Source organism: Mastomys coucha, unplaced genomic scaffold (genome assembly GCF_008632895.1).
Source record: "Mastomys coucha isolate ucsf_1 unplaced genomic scaffold, UCSF_Mcou_1 pScaffold22, whole genome shotgun sequence".
Classification (NCBI taxonomy): domain Eukaryota; kingdom Metazoa; phylum Chordata; class Mammalia; order Rodentia; family Muridae; genus Mastomys; species Mastomys coucha.
This window is the reverse complement of record NW_022196905.1, coordinates 64573804-64597578: the sequence shown is the minus strand read 5'-3', so window position 1 is coordinate 64597578 and position 23775 is coordinate 64573804. Positions and strand designations below refer to the sequence as shown.

Here is a 23775-nt window from a genome sequence, read left to right as displayed (position 1 = left end):
AATCCTGAGAATGGTTCCAAATATCAAAACAAACTATAGTGCCAGCATCAAACTTGCTTCCATATAAGAAGAGGAAGTGCAAAAGGAGCACAGACAAAGGGAGCTTACACTCAGAAACAAAAGGGAGGACACACTTAGAAACAAAAGGGAGATCACACTCAGAAACAAAAGGGAGGACACACTCAGAAACAAAAGGGAGATCACACTCAGAAACAAAAGGGAGCTCACACTCAGAAACAAAAAAAGGGAGCTCACACTCAGAAACAAACCAAAGGGAGCTCACACTCAGAAACAAAAGGGAGCTCACACTCAGAATGTGCACAATTCTACTTGGCTCAGTGGATGACACAGACTGGGTATTGAGTAAATTTCACAATCACAGAGACTCATGGTTAACACATGAATTGAGGTTTGAGCTTATTTATTCATTTATATTACTAACTATCTTTCCTTCTTTTTTAGCATTTAAAACCTACTAATACTACAAACTCATAACTGAAAATGAGACACATTGAAAGATTCTGTGATAACCTCTTCCCCTCCCCCACCAAAAGAGAAACAATTCAGATGGGAAGCTACAGAAGAGATTGCTTAAAATTTGTAATAAAGATGATGAAGTGTAGCTCCTCACAGGTGATGGCTTCTGGCAGGGGGGATGGGGAAGGACTCAGTTTTCTTTAAGGGGCTGGCTGCTGGGACTTTGATGATGCTCCAATGAGTAGTATACAGGTAACACAAATTGGATTTGACCTATTTTTCCTTTTGGTGGTGAGCAGGGGTGGTGGTGCAAGTATGGGATGGTGAACCTGAAAGGAATAAGTTAATGTGATCAGCATGCATTGTATGAAGTTCTCAAATAATTAATAAAAAATATTACATTGAAAAAATAAAAATAAAACCTACTAATAAATTCTAGGAGATTTCCAAAAGCATTGTTGCTCTCTTATTAAAGTATGGGTTTATGAGAGTCAGGTGATTTATAGAGCTTTGTCTGAAAAAAGCCTAAGTGGTCTAAAGTAAGATATGAAATTGCTACTGAGTATTGAGGGTAATGTCTTTAAGACTTATATTTAGGTTACATATAATTATGATATTATAATACCATGAGAAAAATATTTCAAGATTATTTTCTAATTGTCATATCATTCACTTATTGAATAAGTACATATCAAGGACTATTTATGTGCCTAGATACAAGATAGCAACATTCTAGATACCAGATGTCCTAGATCATTTTAAACTAAGTTATAACAGAGTACTTGAGAGTTACTGTACACTTAGGTAAAACTGTAAAAGTGCACTGCTGGTCTCATGGTGTACTAGCGGTTCTTACGGATGGATACAGAGAAAAAGGCATTTGGTAGATCAATAGCAACCGCATATAGTGTACCAGGAGATGCCTTAACCCAGTCAAATAACTACAGCACATTTTGTACAGTAGCTGGAGCTGTAGTTACTACTTGATTGAGTTTGGGTTAGTCAAATGTCATTCTCTGTGATCCATCTGATGCCTTTGAGGACGGATAGGGAAATTAAAGGGTGATCTAACAGGCACCATCAGCCTTGTATCATTCAAGTCCTTGGTGGTGGCACCAATTTCTACAATTCTTTCAAGGATGAAATACTGGCTTTGATCCACTATATTTCCTGGTAAGAGTCAACTCCAATGGCTTTTATTTGTTTTTTCAAGTCATAATAGCCCTCACTTCAGGTTAGGAAACCAATGTGAAGGTTCTTTATATGCATATACTAGTACACACTTATATGTAAGTATATATGTATGTATGTGTAGGTCTGTATATCCAAGTTACATACTCTGGAAGTAGTAGTAGCCACAGGATGAAATAGGAAACTTACTGGATCCATCTTCAATTAGATTTTGGACAAAACTCCATTAATAACCTGACTCCCATAAGCCTATAATTTAATCAGAGTACCACAGTGCTTTTACGGATCACCTAGACCTTATGAGGGAGCTTTATATCCTGAAAGAAAAGTAAAGATAATAATGAAAATAAGTAAATGAGCTGGGTGGTGGTGGCGCACACCTTTAATCCCAGCACTTGGGAGGCAGAGGCAGGTGGATTTCTGTGTTCGAGGCCAGCCTGGTCTACAGAGTGAGTTCCAGGACAGCCAGGGCTACACAGGAAAACCGTCTTGAAAAACAAAAACAAAACAAACAAACAAAAAAAACAAAAAAGAAAACCAAAAAAAAAAAAACCAAAACAAACAAACAAACAAAAAACCAAAAAAGAAAAGAAAAGAAGTAAATGAAATAGTGCATAGTATTGTGGAAGCAAGAAAACCAGATAGACACGTTGGTCCTCTACCCCTTATCATCTTACCGCCTTCTTTTCTGCAGCATTCCCTAAATGTTAATGTAAGGGATGTATTGTAGATGCATCAGGAGGGGTTGGGCACCCCAAGTCACTTATTTGCTGCAATGTGCCACTTAAGGATTTAAATTTCCATCTCCTGAAAATGAAGCTTCATTGATGAGGGATAAGAGTTACAACCACCTATAGGTTTATGGAGAAGTATAGAGAATGCAGTTGTACATTACATTAGTTTAGTGACATGGCAATAATAGGTTCTCCTCTATGGTTTATGATATCTATTGTCATGGGTAGTTGTCTAGGTTTTCAGTAGTAGGTATGAACTTGCCCCCAGATGAGCAGGTCTTAGATCTAATTAGACAGCTGTTGGTTATCCCTGAGATAAAAGTGCCAGGAATGCACTATTGGAAATTTTGTGCCAGGCTGGTCTTTGTTGTGGTTCATAAGTTTCACAGCTGGGTAGGAGTATCAATTGCTTTTCTCTCTTAATAGCTGGCATAGCACCTTCTAATATCATGATAGTTCTCAATGGGGGAATTAAACAGGTCAGTCAGAGCTCAAATTCTTCAATTTCTGTGCCTGAAATGTGGTATCTTCACGAACAGTCTTATCTTCCAGTTTTGAGAGACAATCAAGGCAATGACAGTAACCTCTATTGCTTTGGGAGTCTCTTGGACCTTCCTATCCATTGATGAAACAACTTGAACAGAACATCCATGCTTGTAACAGGCATAGGACCTACCTTCTAATACTATGAGTCCCCCCCGCTGTGCGTGTGTATATTTTATGTGTGTATGCACACACACACACACACACACACACATAGGGTTAGGATTAGAGTTAGAGATAGGGTTAGGGATATATGTGTGTTTGTGTGTGTGTGTGTGTGTTCTTTGTATCTCCATCCTCAGGTAAGCTTTTAAAATACTATGCTTCCTTATTGCTTTTAACCAACATCCTTAGAGTTATTTTTCTTTCCTTTCTCCATTTTCCTTTGTCTTATTCTTTGTCCCATGCCTCAGCTAACATCTGTCACCCCATCACTCTCCCCATTTATAACACCTGTGACGTATTCTCTCTAGTGCTCCTTTGCTCCAGTCCTCCCCTCTATGTCTACTTTTCTGATGTCTGATGTTATTTTCTAGACATGACAGGGATGACACATAGAGACATGTCAATGTAGATAGTGGAATTTTCATGAGGCCCTACCTCTAGGTAAAGAGCTTCAGTGAATGACTCTGCATACACATACATTCATACAGCCATGAGAATATGAGGAGGAGATTACTGAAAATATGTTAAGGATATCTGTGTGAAGAAGGATAAACCATGTGAGACATGCAGGTATATGTCCAGCTCTATGGCTCATGATAAAAAAATATTTAAAACAAAATTAAGATGGGATCCTAAGAAAATTAAAATATTCATCATTATCATGCCATATTTAAAACTATTTTGCTTTGTTCCTCAAACATATAGCTCCTCTAATCAGATTTCCCAAGATAAAAGTTTAAGTTGATATAAAAATTCTCCTTTAAATTCCAGGTAAGAATGGCCTGTGGCTTATGGAACCTGATACATATGACCAATCTCTGGAATAAGAGTTCTCATTACATTATCAAGAGTTGCTTCCATTGGGGAATAAGCACAATTTGCAGAGAAGACATTAGTATTCTCATCTGTGACGTTTCAAGAGAGTCTAACTCTGTAGTGACAACTAATGAAAGTGACTGAGGAATGTGAAGATTAAAAGATCAGTGTGAATCAGGAATCAATCTGTGAAATCCATGAGTCACAAATGTGCCTGCTGTTTCCCTCAGGCCTCTCCAGGCTGTGGGTACAAATGGTACTGTCTTCAGTGCTGGCACCCTGTTCTGACAATGTTTGCTCCTTGTAAGCATGATACCAGCCACTTTGTTCATAAGTTCTTACACATTTATAGGAACCAGGTTCCTTGGCTATAGCCACTGTCTGCCCGTTTGTACTGGGAATTGCAGAAGGATTTATATGTCTGCGCGTCCACACTCTGGTCAGGTATGGCCAGCTCAGCAGGCCAGTGTTTGTGCTTCTCCTTTATCTGGTACATTCCTTGATACCTATGTGATACCACTGTTACTCCAACCGACAGAGTGTGTAGGGGTTCTACCCTTCACTTGTATGAATCCCTCATCTATACATACTATATGGGTGATGTACTTTTTGAAGGCTCCTAAGACATCATAACCTCTTTCTTGTTACCCTTCAGAGGGTGACTTTGAAGTTTGCGTTGAAAAGTGACATTCCTTATGAAACTTTAAGTTCAACACTTCTATAATTGATATTCCCCCAAGACAAGCTTTTCTATCTGACTTTTTCTTTTTCTTTCTAGTGTTGTCTCCTCAAATTCTCATTGAAGTTGACTCCTCTCAGGCTGGTTTCACCAACTCAACATACACACTCCAAAAAGAGCATATGAATTACATTAACTAAAGTTGAGGTATCTCTACACTTGTATAGAGTGTAAAAATACTTTTGTAAAAAGTCTTTTTAAAAACTTCAGCAAGTCAAGCATTAAAGGTCAACACTTACTTGAATAATTTTTATATTCCTTCTTTCCCTTGAAAGCATGCTTTATATTATTATTGTTGTTGTTGTTGTTGCTGCTGCTGCTGCTGTTATCTGACATTTTGGTTTTGAACCACCAGTAATGGAGGTGGACTGGATGAGTTAGTCTAGAAGGGGAGTCTTCTGAGCTTCATTATTGGTTCTTTGCACTCTTTTTGTAAGCCTCAGCCCAACCCCACTGCCTGAAGGGAGAGTCCTACAACACAAAGGGCTGGTGGAAGACAAAGAAAATCATCTTTCAGTAGTTTCCTTTGAGGATAGACAAAATGGCAATCCTACAGTACTATTCCAATCATTGAAATATATTTACATTTTTAAAAAGTTAAATGAAAGTTGTGTTTATCACCGTTAGAATATTTTGGAACTTTAGTGGTGCTTCACAATTATTTAATCTTGACTGTTTTGCCACAATCACAAGTGAATATTTGGAACATGGCCTACGGCTTATCAACTCTTATTTCACCAACAGGTATTAAAAGGTAGAGGCTACTTTACTTTCACATTTCCTACTTATTTTCCATATTAAAATGTTACTTTTCAGTCTTAGATTTCTTTACCGTTCCAATTCAGTAGGGACTTTGGACTGTACTATTTAATCAAAAGGTTACTTGTTACTTTTACTATGAGAAAAAAATAGTAGTGCCTATAGTTCTAGAATTTCTCACAATCTGTACAGTGGAAGAATCAAAGAATGAGCTTGTGGATTTGTTTGTGGAAGGGGATGAGGGGGATGAGAGGGATGAGTGGTGTTTATTTCAGGACACTCTGCTCCGTGATTACTCAATAGATTAAACTATTAGAATAGTGTGAAACTGAGGAAAAATACAAGAAATAAAGGGAGCTTTAGCTAATTGGTGATACTATCATTTATATTAAAAAGAATTGGAGATACTATTTATATTAAAAGGAATTTTGCTTAAAAATAGGAAAAGTGGTTGGGTGTGTTGGCACACACCTTAATCCTAGCTTTCTGGAGGCAGAGGCAGGAGGATCTCTATGTGTTTGAAGTCAGTCTGGTTTACATAATAAGTTCCAGGACAGCCAAGCCTATGTAGAGGAACAGTATATCAAAAAAATACATCAACAAAAAGAAATAGGAAAAAGTATGCGATCTCTTTCAGAAGTTGTTATTTTTTATTGGACATTTTCTTTATTTACATTTCAAATATAATCCCCTTTCCTGGTTCCCCACCCAGAAACCCCCATCTCATCCCTCCTCCCCCTGCCTCTATGAGGGTGCTCCCCTACCCACCCACTCCTGATGCCCTGCCCTAGCCTTTCCCTACCCTGGGGCATTGAGCCTTCAAATGACCAAGGGCCTCTCCTCTCACTGATGCTGACAAGGCCATCCTCTGCTACATACATGGCTGGAGCCATGGGTCATTCCATGTGTACTCTTGGTTGGTGGTTTAGTCCCTGGGAGCTCTAGGGGGTCTGGTTGGTATCATTGTACTTTCTATGGTTAACAGAAGTGGTTATTAATGAACATCTAAAATAATATAACTAAATGCATTTCCTTAACACTTGGAATAAGAAAAAAAATGCTTCTCTCCAATGGAAGCCAAACTTCTCTTTTTATTCTTTTTTGAAGTTTGTTTGTTGGTTTATGTGTATGTGTGTATGTACAACTTGCACGCACATGCCTATAGAGGCCACAATGTATAGGGTTTCCTGGAACTAGAGTTACAGGTAGTTGTGAGCTGTCTGATATAGGTTCTGGCTACCAAACCAGGACCTATGCAGGAGCAGCAAGTGCTTTTAACCACTGAGCCCATTCTCCAGCCCATAAACATGCCCTTTAAGTAAAATATGTCCTTGAATCTTTTGTATGTGAACTATCAATTAAACACAAAAGGAGTTCCTGTAAAACCAGACTGTAAGAAGCTGTGTGAATAGTATAGTGACCTCAGCTACCATGTCCAATAGTGTCAGAAGATAATTCTGTGAACTGCTCTGTACAATAGGACTTTGAATTCATAACTCAGGTCCTTATTTATTTATTTAACAATTGTTTATGAAGTCTACCCAAAAGTCCCAGGCCACTCAGAATTGGTGGGGTGAATCACACAAATTAATGTATAGTTATCATGAAACACTGTATGCAAAAGGGGAGTTCATAATATTATACGGGGGCCCTGACCTAATCTGTGATCAGAGGAAATGTTGACAAGGAAAACTGAGTGAGATTTAACCAGAAAAAATAGAAAAGAAGTAAATCTCAGATTTACAGAGAGAGTAATATATCCAAAGTCCGCAAAGTAGAAGGTAGGCAGGTTAAGGTCCTCAAAAGGTGAGATACAGGTGACAGGAAGTAATTAGAGGACCTGTGGCAAGGTGTGTGTATATGTGTGTGTATGTATGTGTGTATGTGCATATATGTATGTGTGTATGCGTGTGTGTATGTGTACATGCATGAGTGTGTGTGTATGTGTGTATGTGTATTTGTGTATGTTTGTGTATGTTTTTGTGTGTATGTGTGCATGTGTGTGTGTGTATGTGCATATATGCATGTGTATGTGTGTATGCGTGTGTGTATGTGTATATGCATGAGTGTGTGCATGTGTATTTGTGTATGTTTGTGTATGTTTTTGTGTGTATGTGTGTATGTGCGTGTGTGTATGTGCATATATGCATGTGTATGTGTATGTGTGTATGTATGTGTGTATGTTTGTGTATGTTTTTGTGTGTATGTGTGTGTATGTGTGCATGTGTGTGTTTCGGTGGTGGGGCATGTTAGGGCCAGTAGGTAGCAGGGGAAGAACCTGGAACATTTATGAGATTTCAGTCTTTGTCCTACACTAAATTCTGGGGAATGCTTATACTATGTGAGGCAAGACTTTTGGAGCTGGATTGAAGAGGGCATTTAAGAATATCATATGACATGTAAATAAAGAAAATATCTAATAAAAAAAAGAATCTTCAGCCTGGCGGTGGTGGCGCACACCTTTAATCACAGCACTTGGGCGGCAGAGGCAGGTGGATTTCTGAGTTCGAGGCCAGCCTGATCTACAGAGTGAGTTCCAGGTCAGCCAGGGCTACTCAGAGAAACCCTGTCTCAAAAAATCAAAAAAAAAAAAAAAAAAAAAAAAAAAAAAAAAAAACAACAACAACCAAAAAAAACCCCCCAAAACCAAAACAAAACAAAAGAATCTTCAGAACTGCATTCAGACAGATGCAGACACCCACAGCCAAACAGTGGATGGAGCTTGGGGACTCTTATGAAAGGGCTAGAAACTCCACAGAAAGACCAACAGAATCAACAAACTTGGACTCTTGGGGCTCTCAGAGACTAAATTACTAACCAAAGAGCATATACAGGCTGGATCTAGGCCTTCCTGCTCATATGTAGTCGATGTGCAGCTTGTTCTTCATGTGGGTCCTGAACAACTCGAATGGGGACTATTGCAAAAGCCATTGCCTGCACATGGGATATGTTCTAGCTGGGCTGCATTGTACGGCCTCAGTGGGAGAGGATTGCTTATCCCTGCAGAGATTTGATGTGCCAGGGTGGCGGGGTGGGGGGAATACCCAGGGGGCCCCTGCCTGCTCAGAGGTGAAGAGGAAAGAGGGTGAATGGAAGTAGTGTGGGAAGGGTGACTGGGAGAGGGGGACAGTGAGCAGAACGTAAAGTAAATGAGTCAAAAATAAAACCTTCAGAATAGCAAATATGAGACAGAAGGAGAGCAGGAGCTTGGAATGTCTTTGTTTGAGGATTAGACTGACTGGATATTGAATATTGGACCAGGGCATTGTGGACCAGAATAGTTCTTGCTTTCCAGGACTAGTATCCACCACTATAAGAAGCCAGTGGGTTCTGTTACCTTTCTCTATCATAGTCTTTCCTATCAGAAGCCAGCACGAATCCCAATAATCCACAAGAGTTCTAAACCAGGCTACTTTGAAAATTTCTTTTTCATATCCTTTTTTGATTTAAATGTATTTATCAGTTATGATGTATACCTGTATACCACACTCCCATTTTTTAAAATCCATGCTCATAAGTTAAAGCCAATGCATTTGCTTCGCAAATAAGAAACAATTAAATAAGACCATAATTAAATCTTGACTAGACAATGAAAAACAATGACCTGGGAAACAAAGTCTGGAAGATTCCCTGATGTTTCAGAATTAGTGAGGTAAGAGTGCGTTGCATTTCCCTGGTACCTTGAAAGCTATAGAAAAGGCCAATATGAAGTGGGGTCCATGTCCTTATTTACTGAGAAAAGATAAGAATAAAATACTCTGATACACTGCTTCTAACATGTCAGTTATTTGTTCAGTGTTGGCCAGCTTCATGGACGTCTCATTTGACTGATATCTACCCAGCATAACCACTTTCCCTTTTTGCCACACTATCTGATTCCTGATGAACACATGAGATTTCTAAAAGGAAACAAAGTGGCTTTGAACAGCATTTTTTCTTTTGAGTAATTTTGTAATAGGAAATAGATTTTTGGGATCTAAGTCTATTGTAGGAAGGACTAGTTACAATTGATTATATTAGACATTTTCTATTTCATGAAATTAATAGTGTGTCACTCAATCTCTCTTGCTAACAAGATATAAAAGTAAACAACTTACTTTCAATTTCCCACCCCTTGAGGAGGTCATGTATGGTGTTAATAACTTCCCAATCATAACAGTAATTGTCTCATACTCTGCTGAAAATGTCTGATAACATTAGGAGCTTCATGATGAGAAGAATTTACTGAAGGAAGTACAGTCATAAATGTAATAGAATTGAGATGACACTAGCCAGAAATCATTTTCCAAAATTACTGAAGCAGCAAGAGCGTTTCTACTATAAATCCCCTACTTCCAAATAATGTGACAATAACTGAAATATTTTCATATGTTCTTATTTATAGCTGAAAAACACTAGAATTGATTTATAGACTTTACTATAAGAGACACTTTTATAATGTTGTATCTTCCATTTAATTGTTATCTTGCCATATTCACATAGTATAAAAGTAGCCATAGTATAAATACAAATTTCTACCTACCAAACTAAAATGATTATATATCTACTTTACTGAGTTTTTGACTCTACATAATATTTGAGCTATCAAACACTTTTTGTTTACTCTTCAGGTGTCAAATACAGTTTCTTTTAAAAAAAATTTAAGTCCTCAAAAGTATTTGCAAAGATAGATAGGATTTTACACCACACACACACACACACGCACTCACACACATACACTACATTGATGTTTATAAAATGGAAGGGGGAATAAGTAGGTTGATAGCAGGTTTCATATATGTTTCATCAAAGCTATATGAATCACATAGATTAGGAATTCCTGCACTAATTTATAAGTGAGGAAAAGGTATGAAAATAGCACATAGTCTACTTCAAACAGGCACAGAGATGTGAAGGCATATTAGAAAACAGCATCTTTGGTAAATCAAGCCTCTCCTGATACATTCCATGTCATTGCAGAAGAACAATGGGAATCAAAGAGAAAATGACAGAGTCATTAGTACCATTGTCACTAGAATATATTGGGACATGTTGGCTCACCTAACTGCACCTCAGAAGCTCAAATGTGGTTTCAGTTCAGACGTCCCCAAATGGAGCAAGCATTTGAACTTATTAAGTCGATTCCTCTAATGTCTTCTCACCTCCAGTCTTGGTCAAGCATTCATAGTAAACTACATCAAGATTATTTTGTGCTTCAAAGAGGGAAAACAAGAGTAATCAAATCATGTCCTTAATCTAGATATGACAGTGAACATTATACACACACACACATACTAACACACAAGCATACACATACATACACACACAGAAACACAAGCACATACATATACAGTGAGAAAAAGAGAGAGACAAGGCCTTGTAGTTAATAGAAGGAAGGAAGGAGGTAAAGCAGACAGAGTCATTATTGTGCATATAAAGCAAGGAAATAATTTAGGTTCAGGTAAAATTTCAAGAAGCCAGTAGTACAGCCTTTTCTTTCTGAAAATATATTTTAGTTCTTTTAAGAAAAGATGGGCCCTGCAATCATGAGTTAGGAGACACTATAGTTAAGGGTTTTTGAGAAATCAAGATGAGTGTCAGTGACACAGTCTTGGATGGGAACAGTAGTTGGTACAGGATAGGTTCTACACTATTGTAAAGTGTGGAATGCAAGAAGAAAGTTTGCTGGCATTCTAAGTGACACAAATATAATGGAAGAAAAACATCTTTCTTTAGGATGCTAAGCTCAGATCTGTCTTGGTTTCTTTCTTTCACATTTCGACACTCATTCTACCACTTTCCTCTCCAGACTTTAGGTTTAGCTACTGTCTTCTGGGCCTTTGTGTTGGCTGTGTCCTGTTCTCAACGTAGTATCCCTACTATATTGCAAGCTCCTTCTGATTATCAAGTATTTATTTCAATGCCACCTTCTCAGAGAGGACTTCTCCACCTCCCCACTGGTGTTCTCTGCTCTCATTCAGACATCCCTCTATATTTGATGCTGCATTTGCTTATTGTTTGTCTTCCTTCTGTGAGCTCTGGGTTACTTGTGTCATCTTAGTGCTGTCTCCAGGACCCAGAAATGTGGACTTTCTTACTGTCCAATAACTGTTGGGCTAATAGCTTATGCTTTCCTAAAGGCTTTTTTTTTTTTAACTTTTAAAGCACTTTGTAGAAGGGACATCATTTACTAGTTCATATTCGTTTTCTACATCACCATAAAAATAACAAATAGAAATTAATATATTGCTTAAATTTCCCAATAAAAAACCTTGACATATAAAAATTACCATTTTAATATAGTATGATTATTGTGAGCACTGTAAACCAGAAAGCTTTATGTTTTTCCACAGTGCCAAAATGTATTGAAAAATGATAAGTTAACACGCTATGTCATGTTCATTGATTGTAATTTACAAGCAGTCCCAATTTCCTTTGGTAGCTGCCCATTGGTATTCACAGGTTCTTTATAGTTTAAATTAATATAGTTATTCTCAATCATATTTTATACTTCACACAATAATGTGTAGTTTGTAGGATGTCTAAAAAGGGTTAAAGAGTCCATAGAATTCAAATGTTTTACTAGAGTCAGAGAGAATCGTAAAGAGAGTCACTGTAAATGACTATATAATAATGAATTGGTCGGAGCTGGAAGCATTCTGGATTGAGCAAGGAGCATCACTTTCAGCTGCAGAGGCAATGGACTACAGGTGAGGTGTAGAACCTGGTGTAGGTGGGCATTTAGCCAGTCAAACAGATGGATAGACAGATGGCAATTCAACTAGGTGGCGTCAGTCTATGGGAAACTTATTGAGCTGAAGAAGCCTTGGGGACCTACAGGACTCCTTTTGATAAATGCACACACCAGGTGGTCAGATGGCAGGTGGTAGGGTTGTTATTACATCACGTTAGATACCTTTTTTTAAAAAATGGGGTGTAGGTAAGGGTACAGCATTTTTCATTGGTTTGGTATGCATAGTATGTGGTCAGGCTTGCTTTTTTTGTTTGATTATGTTCATCTTGATTTGTTTTTCTGATATAGTTTTACTACAAACATATGTAACCAATCTACATTGCTACAATTTGATAAGTGGTACCATTTTATTTACAATGATGTTGTTAGCCTGTATCTCATCGTTGGTGTCATCGACATGCACACGTAAGTTATGCAGACACCCTGCTTCTCTCTCTCCACTCACAATAGTGTGAAATGCTACTTGGTGAGCACAGTCTCCCAGGTGTACTTCATGTCCTATGCAACTGCTCAGTAGAACAGAACAGATCTCCACAATGTCCAGCAAGGAGATAAATTAATGCTTACAGGACCTCTGGAGGTTCGTGGTCTGCAAAACAAAGGCTTCCTTGTATCATAAGCTTGATATGTCATAGTAGAAGCATGCAAGTTTCCTTCTACATATTTCATCTTTTGTTCCTCCTATAACTCTACAGATGAGTTATACTGTCATTTTTCTAATAAAGAAAAAAAAGGGCCTTCAAAATTGTGATGCTATTTTATGGCTGAGCTGGGATTTGAACTCAGATCTAAGTTTTTTTCCGCTGTGGTATTGTTTCAATTATAAAGTATCATAGGGTTAAGGGATAATGTAAGATTACTATTCAAATATTTCAAAGGAGATAATCTTAGGGTTTGATGCTAGAATATAAATATTAATGCCAACCAAACTTTACTGAGTCATATGCCTGGCTGAGCCTAATCTAAACTTCAAACATATCTTGGCATGCTCCACAGACTAGTGGGCCTGCCAGCTCACTATATTTCCTCTGTGTTATTTGCTTGTGTGGAAATGCTCTTTTTTATTTCCATTGAGTAAAGTTTCTGGGATTAGAGATGGGAGGGTTCCTTGTGGGCTTATTTGTGTGAAGAGAGGTGAAAGGCAATAAGAGTTTCATTTGAGTATCTGACACTATCCTGGTGAATTAAGCATAAGCTCTTGGAGAATTAATGTGAGTTTAGTTTGAAGTGACTTTGCAAATACAAGGAAGTACGTTCTGAGACACGAATACAAGCAATAGAGCAAAGGGGGAGGTCCCATAAAGCATCTTTGGCAAACAATTACAAAGAAGCAAAAATTCCCCACTTCTCTACTGGACGGCCCATGGTCTCTGCACTTGGAGGCAGAGTTTGTGTCGAGCACCCACATAAAGTGCCGAACATGGTGGTGCTCTGAATATGGGAGGTTTAGGAAAACCAGAGTGCTCAGTTCTCTGGAATCATCAAATGATTTACTAATGTGGAAAAGTTTAAGCAGCCCCTTAGGAACTGACCAGCAGCCAACAGGATCATTTGGTAAACAACACAGCCATATTTTAGAAGGCACATGAGATAGCTTTGTGCATTCTGGCAATGTTGAGACTAAAGAAAAATGCCAAGCTAGTTAAGAGGCTTAGAACCTAACAGAGGAGCACATTGTGTGCTTGTGCACACAATGGAGACAACTTTATCAGTTTTTGTTATAGGGTTCAGCTTGGCTTAGCATGTCCACTGCTGATAACTCACTTTTTTACAGGTTGCATTCTAAATCCAGTCTAGCTTGAAGAGGTCACAGTTTTCCGTTGTAGATCAATATGTAGCAATAGTCTCCCTAGTCTTCACCATATATATGTTTACAGTAATTGGACAAAAAGAGTTCTGTTATGACAGCTTTGTGCACATACATCATGTACTTTGTTCACATTCACTCCCATTAACCTCACTTGCCAATCCGTTTCCTCCTGAAGGACTCCATTCTTTTCCTAAATGGCCCTATACTTTAATGTCTTTTAAATTTTATTTCTAGTCTAGTTTCAGAATAAGATATTTAAAAAAACCAAAAAACAAAACCAAAAAACAAACTGTCTTCCTAAGTCTTGCCTATTTAGTAGAATACAGTGATCTCTGATTTTATCCATTTTCCTTCAAATGACATGGTTTTGTTCTTTTTTTCTACCTGAATAAAGTTTGTATATATATATATATATGATATATATGCATATGTATATAATTCTTCATCCATTTTTCTGCCTCATTGACATCTAGATTGGCTCCATGTTGCAGGATATTTGATTACACTATAAACCCTGTTAGTTACTGGAAAACCTCTTTCTAGTTTGGTGTGGCTCAGCCCTAGTATATATCTCTTTCTCACTTTTTTTTCTTTCTTTCTTCCCTATTTTTATTAGTATAAAAGGAAGAATTTCTTTTGGATCACAGTGTGAGGGGACTTCCAAGACAGTGAGGAATGCATAACAGCAGGTGTGTGAGGCTGTTGATCATGTCCTAGCACACACATTTAATCCAAGAGCTTCCTGTTTATTGTAAACGGATTAAATTAAGTGAACCATTGGTCAAGAAGTGGAGCAAGAAATTAGTTGGCAGGGAGTGAACATAGGAAAAAAAACCACAGGGATTAAGAAGGAGTCAGGAGGATGGGTAGAGAGATGCCCTGGAAGTAGAAGGGACAGACAATCAGTTTGAAGGGATTTTAAGATGGTGTGAAGGAGAACTTCATTTTGGGATTTCTGCTGTGGAGAACGGCCATCTGGGCGCTCTCTCTGCCTCTCTAACCTATGAAGCTTTCATCCAGGCTTCTGGGTCCCCAATCTTCATTGGTAAAATTGAACAGTTGAGATTTTGTTAAAAAACAGTTCCATAGATGCGACAATAAACATAGAACTAGTGACTTTACAGGAGTTCCATCTGCTCTGAATGTGTGGAGTTTAGTTATTAAGACCCCTTTTCTTTCACATAGTATTTAAACACAGAGATGCTCTGACAATGGAGATAGATGTTTTCTGCAAGTGGTCAGTATGAAAAGGCCCCATTGGTATGACAAATTTCTATAATTGCCAAATCTTCCTAAGGCCCTGTCATTTTGCAGTGCAGCCCTCTTATATCTGTCACTAACAAGTGGGGTCTCTTTCTGTAATTTCTTACCCCAGGAAGAGCTTTGTGACCTGCCTCCAAGCAGGCAGAAGTGGCACTGATTAGGCAATCAAAACAAAGTGAAGGTTAGCAGTTTTTGTCTTCTTGGGACTTGTATTACCACACTATGGAGACCACTAGGGTGACAGGGGATAGTCCCAAAATTGAAAATAGTGAATAACTCTGCCTTGAGGAGGTCCACCAATGAAAGAAATGCCAGATTCTGGACAGAAAATGAGGAGTAATAAATGGTCAGTATCTTATTGTCCTATGATCCTGAGTTGTATACTGTTTTGTCATGAAGTGATAATAGTTAAAATAACTTGATATGCTATTTCCTTTGCCTGAAAAGCAGATCTGCTAATAAGTGATTATTATTTCTTTTGCAAAAAGCCTGGAATTCTAAACTTCATGTTTATATTAATTTGATATATCCTTTCATTCCCTGTACCAAATGCTAACACAGACAATACTTCTATTGTCATAGGCAACCTGTGAATTGATTTTAAAGATTAAATGCTGTCCAGATACAAAGTGATTTTAGTTGATTTTTCAAATCTCATTTTCACTTCTTTTGAAAGCAACAAAAATGTTGTGTGGATTAAAATATAAATAAAAGTCATAGAATCTAAAGAAGATATTAACACATGCACTTCAAACTTTTTCATTAAACATTCAGTGTTCCAAAGATATGTACTGCACTGCCACACTGTCAATTCAGGGCAACTTTGTATGTGTAAATTCAGCAAATACTCAAAATTGAAGCACTACATGGAACTGAGGAGTTCATAAAGAACAAGCTGCTTTACCCTGTCTTAGAGATGAAACTGAATGTGAGCTAATGTCTTAAGCAAAGCTATGTGATATTAGAGAAAGCCATAGGAAAAAAAATAAATGGGAGCTCCAGTTGCCCTATGGCACCTGCAGCCCAATGGCTTCCAAGAAAGATGATTTTGCTTTTAAATGTCCTCTTGAGACTTTGCATCACCACACTGTGGAAATTAGAGACCATTGGGGTGACAGGAAATGATCCCAGAATTGAAAATAGTGAGTAGAGACCTAGACAAAAATTTTTCTAGCCTAAGTTCCACATGCACAGGGTGGTACAAAGGTGGTTAGTGGAAAGGTGCCTAGATTTTTGTTTAATTGAAATGATTGTTTTCCCACCCTGCTAGGGAAGATGATAAGGTCTTCCTGTTTCATTCTAAATAACTTAGGACATGGAGCAGAGATGAGCCCAAGGGTCAGACAAATTCAGAACCAGCTGCCCAGTCGTAGAAACACAAAGGCAATCTCACCTCCCACTGTAAGACATTCATTTTCTCAGCACCTCCTAGACACTGTAGAAACTGATTCTCTAAATTCTAGAGTTGACTCCAGAGCTCTCAAACTTCTGAGAAATAGCACACTGCTATTCATGTGGGAGAGAGAGGTAGATATTGAATACTGACAGTATTTCTGTACCTTTAACCATTTCATTTTAATTAAAACACATATATGTGTAAGTTTAGTTTGAGGAAACTTATATTGATGGACAATAATTAGTCTTAACCAATTTATCATGATAAGTTATAATGATTACCATTCAATGGCATAGAACACAATAAATAACTTCTATGCTTACTTTTCAAAGCCCAGAGCACATATTGGCAGAAGCATTTGCACAGAAGGTTGAAATATAAATGGAGTGACATTTCATCTCAACACATTCTGTTTATTTAAGCTGTTATTGATGTTTGTCCTTGAGATGTTCAATTTAATTTAGCCTCCATGAAAGAAACCATAGCTACACTGCATCCATATTGATGACTTACTCTGAGAATTCTTTTTCATTAAAAAGTGATCAGTTTTAGTGTCAAGCAAGCAGGCTGAATTTTTTCTTTAGTTTTCTTTTAAAGGTATCTTTTTTTCCTATAAAATGTATACCCAAGGTCTCAATTTAGGAGAAAAACAAACTACCTAGGATCCTAAAGCTAATAGCTAGTAGTACAAACCTTTTCACATCGCAAGATATTTCTGATTTAAAAATAATATCTGATGGATTAAGGCCAAGGCAAAATACAGAACAATTTGGAGTAGAAGTGGTAGGCATAAACAGAGGTGACAATTATTAAGACATTCAAGGTTCCCAGAGTAGAAAATATAATTCCAAAAGAGAAGCAAGATTAATCAATCTTAGTAGGCACTAATGTGGAAGAAGGAGATGAGGAGTCATAGGAAAGGGATGGGTTAAGAGGCAGAGTGACAGTACCATATTTACAAACATTGGTGTGCCTGACCAAAACTCAAAGGGGTTCTCAGGTGGGATGATACCACTTTAATTATGGGTCAATTTTGCTTGATTACATTCTAATTCAAGGTCTTGAATGTGAACATTTTGATGCATATTCATTGTGATGTTATAATCAATGAAAGTTGAATGTGCTATGCAATGGTTGGCTTTGTGCTAACATCTTATAAAACTATAAATATAGTGTTTGTATTCATATTTCTTTTGTACAACAGACCATAAGGAAAGCTGGAAGTCAGAGTGGCTTAAGAGAAAGTCGGAGAATATTTGCTTACCTTATAGTAATGTGTGATATGTGTGACTATGCATGTGTAATGAAGTGTTCAGAAAGCAGAAGTCTAAAAGGTTCAGTTAAAACATAGGTCAGTGTTACCCACTAACTTAAATGGCTTGTTTTACAGAGTGGAGGCCATTACCAAGGCCTGATTTTCAAGTCATCAGTAAATCACTGAGGATCCATCAATTACCTAAGGACTAAGTACCTCCAAAGTCCATCTAATGTTGTTTTTATTCTGATGTTCTTGCAAAAAGCTTGTTGGAAGTAGGCTAATCTTTCCCTTTCTTTTGTAAAAGCACACTATCAGTAAAGATATTTGCATAGCACTTTACCAGAGGAGGTCAAAGCAGCTAAGTATTAATGAAAAACTGGTCATTTCTGATGCAGTTACATACAATCTGCCACTAGAGACAGTGTTAATGTGAATTTGCTGATTTGTCTATATACCTGACAGTTTCTTGAATTGGTGATGTCCATGGAAATTCAGAATGCCCTTATTTAGTAATATAGAATATTTTGGTTAGTGGGACAGCTCTTGTATAAATGGGAATGTAGATATTTTTTATATACTTAGTAAATGGGATGGGATCTATTCAGCATACATAGAGGAAATGGAGAACACAGTATTTCAGGGAACAAAGTCCTCTGGACTTTATCGCAATGCCTATAGTTGAAATAAAAAACCTATGGCTCATGAATATTAGTGATAAGCCAAGTTACTAAAATTCCAAGCCCACTATATTCCTATGTTGCAGCCAATTTTCTCCAAATGGTAGGCATGTCTGACAGATGGCAGGCAAGATAATTTTAAGTAATTTTTAAAAAATAGCAAAAAATGACATAGTAAGAAAGTTATTCTCTTTTTAAATATCATTCAATAGTTCCTATTTACATCTCATAGAAAGCCTTAGTGTGAGGCTGGTGCAATTTCTTAATGTCTTTGTAGCATTGATTCATGTCTAGTTTTAACTTAAAAAAAAAAAAGCAGATCGGATGCATAAGCAAGCAGCAGACTTTAGCTAGAATTTGAAGACATCTTTTCATTGGATTAATGTTTAAAGCCTATTTCTCAAAGAAACATTTATTTTCTCAATTTTTTTCAGCAATATAAAGTCTGTTTTAAAATAAATTAATTGGGGTACTAAGTAAATGCTAATAGAATCACCTCATGAATGTTAGTTAGCCCCGGTGAGCCCTAACTATTACAAAACCATGAAGCAAGAGTGTCTGATGGCTGAGGCAGAGTGGAATTGGAAACAGCTGTATCATCTTTCAATAATTACAAAGTGTAAATTCTTTTATTGGTATAATTTCACATACTATCTAATGTTCTTCACAGTTATGTAAAATATATCAGTCAATAATTACCATCTCTGTCTTTTACAGGGGCAAAAACTACAATTAAAAGAAATTAATTGATGTGTATACGTATGATGATGATGATGATGATAATTTATAAATCCCTAATAAAAGTTGAGTTCATTTTCTCCAGAATTTATTCTCATTTTATAGCCCACTACTCTAGCCATAAGGTCTCCTGACCCATCAGTCAATGAGAATAGAAATCCTGATTTACCAAATAAGAGGCATGTATTAATTCGATTTTCATGTTTTTCAGCATCTAACCCTGGGGAAATGTAGACTTCTAATCTAAAATATCTAGTAGACAATAATTGGATAAATTGAAAATCAAAAACCATTTAATATTAGAGTTATGAAAAAAGGCATATCATAAAAGTGTGAGACTGCTAACTTTGTTAAAACACAAAAATCATGTATTTTATATTATTGTTTTGAGATTGCAGGGAGAAACACATTGCATGACACAGAAAATTTTGAAAGAAATATAAAATCAATATGCATATTGGACACTTCGTGCTTTGACAATTTAGAAAATATTTTGCCACCTGTGCTATGCCAATTTTAATATAAACTTAATTGTTCAGTCTTCCAAATGGCAAAGTCACTTATGTTATTAATGTAGCAAGTATTAAAAACCAAGGCCCTTGAGTGTGAAGTCTCAAACATAATGCCTCAGGATGTGCGTGGACATACCTCCTTTGCTCGAGCCCCATAAATGCTTGAAGGATGGGAAAATCTGATCTCGTAGTTGCACCTGATTCATAACATTCTTTAGATCTTAGTTTGGGACAGCTTTTCAGAGATAGCAAGGCTTTCATTATGTCATCTTAAGCTGGGATTATTTTTCATTCACAGTATTCCTTTGCTCGGGATCACTATTCATTCTAAGACATAATCTTACAAGATTAGTGTTAAATCCCTTTCTTTTCATTCCAGCCCCTGGATAATGTTCAAACTATAAAGATCTACTCATCTGAGGCACATGCCTTACATATTGAGTGACATTTTGAGTGACATACATATATATATATGAATATATGTATATTCATATATATATGAATGAATGAATCCTATATATAGGATGAAGAAAACATGAATGTGAAATATTAAGAACATATACAGTATATTATGATAAATTAATACATTAGCATGTATATATATATATATATATATAACTTTTTAAGTTTTTTAAATTGGATATTTTCTTTACTTACATTTCAAATGTTATCCCCTTTCCTGATTTCTCTCCCTCCCAGAAACACCGTATCATATCCTCCCTTCTCCTGCTTCTATGAGACTGTTCCTCCTCACACCTAAGGTATTTTTAAGCAGATTAGTCTAAAAGGGCACAAAGCTAGATAGGTCCCACTTGTCTTTACCCACAAAACCACAAGAGTACTACAGCTGGTGAGCTGCCAAGGGCAACTGAGACATCACCCCCTGTAGGCTGGCAAAGCACTCACAAGGTCTGCAGGGTTATCAGTTTTGATTTAGGAACTTTTCTCAGAGGGACTTATTTTTAAAACAGCACAAGTTGGCTAGATTGTGCAGTGGTACATGCTAATGTGATAATTTATCATAATATACTGTATTCTTAATATTTCACATTCATGTTTTCTTCATCCTAACTCCCACATTTAAAAACTGGTAGAATGGTATTATTAGTTTCCTTTCACACACAAGCAGGAAGTGTTCATCATTTGCTGTGTGGGCAGAGTTAATTCGTCACATTTAGGAGAGGTTTCTCAGTCTTGAGCAGCCAAGATCTCTCTGTGATGATATTCATTGCACAGAGGAGGACCCTGAAATAAAAAACAGGACGCTGAATACTTAGGGTGGAAAAAGATGTCTAGGAAGGGAATGAAATTCCAGGAAGTCTATCTTTGAGCAGATATAAGAGGCCACTGGGATCAATGTTCTAAGAAAAACTGGATATAGATGTCAGAAAAGAGACACCAGGGTTGAAATTGCATATTGCGGTGTGTTAGAGTTGAGAGGTGTTCTCAAGCTCATAGGTTTCAAATTCTCTATGTGTTGAAGATTAAATTAAGGACTGAGAAGCAGATTAAATGATACACTGAGAGGGAACAATGGGGTTGAGATAAAAATCAGGCTTCCCGATTTCACACCCTGCTTTTCCTTCCACTAACTTAGAACATTGCTTAAAGACGATGTTTCAGGATTTAAATTAAGCTGTAATTATTTCAATACAAATAATGAAGTCATGGTGGCCATTCTGATGGGACAGGTAATAAACCAGGTTAAAAGGAAAAGTACAGAGAAGAAGTGACCAGTTCTTACACTTCTACTAAGTCATTCATCTTCTCTAGTAAGAAGTTATATACAGCAATATTTTTAATCATTTATGAAAGTATGCGCTAATGAGACTTTTTAGAAAAGGCTATTTTGCATGTCCTTAATAGGTTAATTTTAGAAAGAGGAAAAAAATGAAGCAAAGTATCTCATATGTTTTCCTTGAAACTTTATTTAGAAGGGTGTGATATTCTGTAGGCAAACTCTTCCTTGATTGATTGTGTTTTTCTTAGCATGATTGAGAGAATGTGCAGTATTTTTAGGGCGTGTTTTGACAAGATATACTTAGCAATTTGTAAATAATAGAAAACTTGCTGATTGTACATTCTACTCTGGATATATTTGCCTCAAAGACTTGTTAAAATTAGTTAGTTCTTTGAAAATTTCATAGATATATATGACACATTCTGATTCTCTCTCCCTTCATTCCTTCTTAGATTCTTCCTCTGATCCCTGCCAATACACAACCTCTTGTCCTTATAGTAACTTTCCCAGAGTTTTGACATTTGGTTTTTCTTTGTGATCCATTTATTCAATGAGGACCATCTATGTGAACACTGGATGAGGACTATCCATTGGGGCCTGTTAGAGTCAGTGGTGGATAGCCATAACCCAGAATTTTTGATCTCCTTTACCATAAGAGATTGAGATGGTTTACTATACCAGGCAAAGAATCACTCCTGTGGAGTTGACCTCAACTCCAAGTTCGGTTTCCCATAGCAGATATGCTTTTTTTTTTTGGTACAGTGCCAAAATAAAGGAATCTTTAAAGAACCTAAAATATCTATGATCAATTATATATGATTAAAAATATATGATTAATTAAATAAAACCAGAGGAAGCAATTCCTTGGTTCTTCTGTGTTCTCAATAGAGTTCATTATTTTTATCCAAGTCAGGTAGAAGCCATGAAAGTCATCTTTGCACTGTGGAGGCCACATGTATATTCTGAAAGCATCTTAGAACATTTTGTGATATAAAATCTTGAATGGCTCACCATATTCAAACAGAAATCTAACTTCCACAGGCTAAGGAGTCAAGAGTGAGAAGGAACCTTTCCCTGAATCTATTAGTAGGAGATAGTTTATCAGTGAATAGTGGGGCTCCCCATACTCTCCTCAATCCATACCCAGCTGCTAATGTGTCCTTTCTTCTGTAAATCCAGTGTGGTTGTTGAAAGCTAGTGGTCATAGTGGTGATGTATTGAGTTCATGGTAGGTGGTATCCTACATCCTTTTATTTCCACCTTTTGATAGAATTTTGAATTCTTTTCTGCCACTTCTTCTGCAATGTACCCTTAGCTTGAAGGGGATGTTATTATACACATGTTCAGGGCTGAGCACTATCACTTACTCTCAGCATCTTGCACATCTATAAGTCTTTGTATTCATCACAATTCACTGGAAGGAGAGGTTTCTCTGATGGTTAGTTGTTAATTTTATATCATAAAATCTTCAATGGCTCACCATATTCAAAGAGAAATCTAGCTTCCACAGACTAAAGAGTCAAGTGTGATAAGTAACTTTTCCCAGAAACTCAACTTTTTGAGTCACTATCCAGTGATGCCTATAAACATGTACGACCTTTGAGGATTCAAAGATGACTAAATTCTGGATACATTTCCATTCATTTTATTAGTGAAATAAATTGTATGAAAAAAGAATCTATTTTCAGTAAAACAAAATAAAACAGAAAACAGAAATCAAAACAAACAAAAGGAAGTATCTATTGAGGTTAGGGTATGCCATACAGAATAGATTGTATTAGGTGTGACAACGTGAATATTAGGAGTGAAGAGGAAACAGGAATGCGTATAACCTTGATTGACATAGCAGCTGGTAATGTTATAGTGAGATTTTATTCTCCAACATATGACAAGAAAGGTAGCTAATCTTAGCTTGGTCTCAGGCTTAAAATCCCATCGATGTGCTAATAAGAAAGAAAGTTGTCCATAGTATGGTTTTTGTTTGTTTGTTTTTGCTTTGTTTTGTTTACAAATAGAGTTTAAATGGGAGATGTTTGTGAATATGAATTAACAGAAATTTGTAACTTACTAAACTCTGGTGCCCAAGAGCACTAGTCTGCTCCACAGAGTAGAGTGGATATGGAGCAGGAATATCACTACAACCTGAGACAAGATGGTTTTCTTTTTTTTTTTTTAAACTTTTATTGCATTATGATGAGAAAAGTTACATGATTTCAATTTATC

The 23775-nt window shown here is 36.9% G+C and overlaps 1 protein-coding gene and 2 long non-coding RNA genes across 8 annotated transcripts in view; 1 reads left to right on the top strand and 2 right to left on the bottom strand.

Annotated features, from left to right (window-relative positions):
- Gabrb1 (gamma-aminobutyric acid type A receptor beta1 subunit) overlaps positions 1–23775 on the bottom strand; it is a 432240-nt gene that overhangs the window by 367165 nt on the left and 41300 nt on the right. The window lies entirely within an intron of this gene.
- Positions 1–23775, top strand: part of LOC116071174 — an 89320-nt gene that overhangs the window by 25364 nt on the left and 40181 nt on the right. The window lies entirely within an intron of this gene.
- LOC116071173 overlaps positions 415–23775 on the bottom strand; it is a 57977-nt gene continuing 34616 nt past the window's right edge. For both annotated transcript variants that reach the window (XR_004110743.1, XR_004110744.1), the window contains exons 3-4: positions 4905–5151; positions 415–806 (exon numbers count right to left, since the gene is read on the bottom strand). This is a non-coding gene — a long non-coding RNA (uncharacterized LOC116071173). The remainder of the gene's footprint in view (positions 807–4904; positions 5152–23775) is intronic.